We start from the raw sequence: 5,000 nt of genomic DNA on the forward strand, positions 1-5,000 counted from the left end.
GTCCTTGGTTAATAGAGTTGCCTGGCTCATATAGTTTGTTTTGGTCCTAAGAGGAAGAGGCTCATCCGCAACCTAGAAAAAAATTTCCTACTCCGATGGGTTCACAACCAAAAATAATATGACTATATATGTATATATATATATATATATATATACACACATATATATATATATATATATATATGTATGTATATATATACACATAATATATATGTATATATATGTATGTTTGTATGTACATATATGCATATATATGTATATATATATAACACACATATATATATATAATATATATATATATATATATATATATATATTTATATATATATACTGTATATATATATATATATATATATATATGCGCACTTTATATAGCCCTTTTTGGTGGGGATTCTTTACCGCTGTAATAGGGTTTGTGTGTCGCCCACAATCAGCAAAGCTTTAATAGGGTGGTTTGCTCTCACTGATCAATCTAATATAAGGACTCCCACTGTCACCAATCTGCAATGGCCAGCGTGGTGATGAAAATGGCCAAACCCCACTCTTGACTAAGGACATGCCTTTGTCTTGCAGTGGACTACAAATGGGGGTGTTTGTTATTGATGTTGTTGTTCTTGTTTTATATTATATAACGTGTTTGTGTATGTGTACAATCGTTGTGCAATATTTAACAACGGTTACAATGTGTCAATTTTCTTATTGTCGTTAGTATTATACCATTGTTCTAATATTATTAAGTCTAGGTACATAAAAAACAATTATTCATAAATGATGAAATATCTGAACTTACGTGACATGACATTTGACGAAAGGGGTCAGGGGTGGAAAAGAAGAAAATGCCAATGACCCCTTGTGTCTTTGTTCGTATTCTTTCCTTTTCAATCATTTTTCCCTTATCATCTTTGATTGCTGAGATATGAATTTTCAATTTCCTAATTAACTTTTTTATCTTATTAATTAGTTCATTGTTCTCCCCGATACTAGAGATGAGAATTTTTTTGATTGATCATAAATTGAAATGTCGTTGATAATTATCTGCCTGGAATTATTTGTCATTCTGTTGCTAAAGTTTTTTTTTCACTTTTTTTTAGCTACACAGAATTGTAATGTATTATCGAGAGCAATTCTTGTATTTAATTATTGCAATCTGATGCACTGCATAATTTGATTTATATGTTTGAAAATTAATTCCCTGAATAGAAAAGTATCGTCTCCTCTTCTCGAATCCCTGCTCCAATGATGTTTTGTTATTCAGCTCGTTTATAGTCGCCGCAAAGATTCCAGGCAAAATAAGTCCTACCCATGAGGACGTCATAGCCGCTGTTGATGTGGGAGACAACATGATTGGCTATGACGTCATCAGGGTGGTGGAGCTTATTTCGCCTGGAATCTCTGCGGCGACTATAATCCATTCATTCACTTTCGGCTTTGAAATTCTATCACTTCTTCTTCATCGCATAAGTTTGTTTGGGTGTTGCGATTATTTTTTTTCGAGTAATGGTCAATTCATGTGGTTTCATATATTCTATTCTTTAAAGACTACTTTCCTTAGCATAACTAATTGTTAAATAAGACTTTTTCGTTCAAGGCTTCAATTGATTTTGCTTCATATATTCTTTTCTTTGAAGATTCCTTTCTTAAGTATAAGCTAACTGTTAGATAAGACTTTTTTCTTGTAAGACTCCAATTCATGTGGGTTCATGTATTCTATTCTTTAAGAATTCCTGTCCTAAGCATAAATTAATTGTTAAATAAGACTTTTTCGATTAAGGCTCCTATTCGTGGGGCTTCGTGTATTTTATTCTTAAGATATTCTTGTTATAAGGTTAAGTTATTGTTAAATAAGACTTTTTTGTTTAAGGCTCTAGTTCATTTTGCTTCATGCATCCTATTCTTTAAAGATTCATGTTCTAAGGATAAAGTAATTGTTAAATAATACGGCGTAGAAAATAAAAATGCCTGAAGATAAGATTATGCCTAGCTTGATTTCTTGTACACTGAGCGTATAGACTTTATCATTTACCCCAGTATAATTACAATACTGACATTAACTTTAACTATATTTCCTTTGTAATACTCCGATTGCTTGCTGTATCAGTTCCTCATTTTATTCGTAGGGAAACATTTATTTCTTTCGTTCTTTTCATCAACCTGCTTTCTTTCATTACACCTAATTATCCATTTTTTTTTTTTTATTTACCATAGTTCTCTTTTTATCTATTCACTTCTAACCTTTGGTTAGTTTCATAAATCATTTATGCATTGCCGAATGTATGCCAGCTTTTGCGAGTCTTTACCAGTTCATATGATTTAAACTCATCTTTTTCTCATTTTTTTTTATTATTATTATTATTATTATTATTATTATTATTATTATTATTATTATTATTATTAGCTAAGCTAAAATCTTTATTGAAAAAGCAGGATGCTTTAAGCCCAATGGCTCCAACAGTGTAAAATAGCCCAGTCAGGAAAGAAAATAAGGAAATAACTAAACTATATGAGAATTAATGAACAATTAAAATAAAATATTTTAATAACGGTCACAACATTAAAGCATATCTCATATATAAACTTTTTCTTTTTAAAAGAGACATATCAACCTGTTCAACTTAAAAACATTTGTTGCAAGTTCGAACTTTTGAAGTTCTGCCGACTCAACTACCCGATTACGAAGGTCATTCCACAACCTGCTCACAACGGGAATAAAACTTCTAGAATACTGTATCTGTAAAAACCTTATTTCCTCGTTCGTCAATTTCTCATCTTAAGCATTAATACAATCTGCCAGAACAGGGACAAAAGAACAGAATTGCAAGATTCCAGTTTCATTTTTTTTTTTTTTTTTTTTTTTTTTTTTTTTTTTTTTTTTCCGGGAGATGATCCTTACTTTTGCACTTCGTGTAGAACAAAGGATGTTTGCGCTATGTGCCACCTGGCCTCGCGTTCTCTGAATGTATAATGTATAATGGGGCAGTTAATTAGATGTCACAGCTGCTCTAGCAACGCTGTCAATGACAGCATTTCAACATTGCTTGTGTAATGGTATTGATATCCCCTTTCAGTTGGGTGCGTGTCAAATGTTCAGGCGCTCAGTTATGTATGTATGTATGTATGTATGTATGTATGTATGTACATATGTATGTATGTATGTATGTATGTATGTATGTACATATGTATGTATGTATGTATGTATGTATGTATCGATGAAAAGGGCCTCAGTTAGATTTTGACAGTCGTCCCTTTTTTGAGCTTTTGAAACAATACCTATTCATTCATTATCTCCAACTTCACGCTTCACAGTCCTCAGCGATGTAGGTCAAACCATCTCCATCTACCCCTCATATATATATATATATATATATATAAATATATATATATATATATATATATATGTATGTATGTATGTATGTATGTATGTGTATATGAATATAAACTTGTGTGTGTACTGTATCTATTGCATTTCGTTGTAAATTTATTTAATGTATAACATTATTTCATGAAATAATCTTTTAAATACATAATCACTATTCAACAATGAAATAACTGTTGGAGGATTCTCTCTCTCTCTCTCTCTCTCTCTCTCTCTCTCTCTCTCTCTCCTACCCATTGACACTTTATTCCTGTTACTTGTCTTAGTGGGTTAGTCATATTGTATAAAGTTTGCATTAAATCAGCTACATAAAAGTGGATTTTGACTTTGAAATTACGAAGGATTTTTCTTATTTGCTGTTCCTAGTTTCTCTTGATAACAGAATCGAAATGATCATAATGTATATGCATGTGATAAATTAATTCAGTAAGAGAGAGAGAGAGAGAGAGAGAGAGAGAGAGAGAGAGAGAGAGGCCCAGGATTTAGTTAATTATAACTTGCCAGAGACAAAGAAATCCTTAGAGAGAGAGAGAGAGAGAGAGAGAGAGAGAGAGAGAGAGAGATTACCAAAATATGCCTAGATATATAGTGGATTGGAACTTGCCAGAGAGAGAGAGATCCCAGGTATTTAGTTAATTATAACTTGGTAGAGACAAAGAAATCCCCGGAGAGAGAGAGAGAGAGAGAGAGAGAGAGAGAGAGAGAGAGATTTTATTACCAGAATATGCCTAGAGATATAGTTAAGTGGAACCTGCCAGAGAGAGAGAGAGAGAGAGAGAGAGAGAGAAAGAGAGAGAGAGAGAGAGAGAGAGAGAGAGAGAGAGAGATCCCCAGGTATTTAGTTAATTATAACTTGCCAGAGACAAAGAGAGAAATCCTTAGAGAGAGAGAGAGAGAGAGAGAGAGAGAGAGAGAGAGAGAGATTACCAGAATATGCCTAGATATATGGTGGATTGGAACTTGCCACAGAGAGAGAGAGAGAGAGAGAGAGAGAGAGAGAGAGATCCCTGGTATTTAGTTAATTATAACTTGTTAGAGACAGAGAAATCCCTGGAGAGAGAGAGAGAGAGAGAGAGAGAGAGAGAGAGAGAGAGAGAGATTTTATTACCAGAAAATGCCTAGAGATATAGTTAATTGGAACTTGCCAGAGACAAGGACAGTGAAATCCTTAGAGAGAGAGAGAGAGAGAGAGAGAGAGAGAGAGAGAGATATTACCAGAATATGCCTAGATATATAGTGGATTTGAATTTGCTAGAGAGAGAGAGAGAGAGAGAGAGAGAGAGAGAGAGAGAGAGAGAGATTTTATTACCAGAAAATGCCTAGAGATATAGTTAATTGGAACTTGCCAGAGATAAGGACAGTGAAATCCTTGGAGAGAGAGAGAGAGAGAGAGAGAGAGAGAGATATTACCAGAATATGCCTAGATATATAGTGGATTTGAACTTGCTAGAGAGAGAGAGAGAGAAATTATTACCAGAAGATACCTAGAGATATAGGTAATTGGAACTTACCAGTGAGAGAGAGAGAGAGAGAGAGAGAGAGAGAGAGATTTTATGGCTAGTTACTTGGAACTAGCCCGAGACACAGAGAGAGAGAGAGAGAGAGAGAGAGAGAGAGAGGGAGATTT

Source organism: Palaemon carinicauda, chromosome 15 (genome assembly GCF_036898095.1).
Source record: "Palaemon carinicauda isolate YSFRI2023 chromosome 15, ASM3689809v2, whole genome shotgun sequence".
In the NCBI taxonomy this organism is placed as follows: Eukaryota; Metazoa; Arthropoda; class Malacostraca; order Decapoda; family Palaemonidae; genus Palaemon; species Palaemon carinicauda.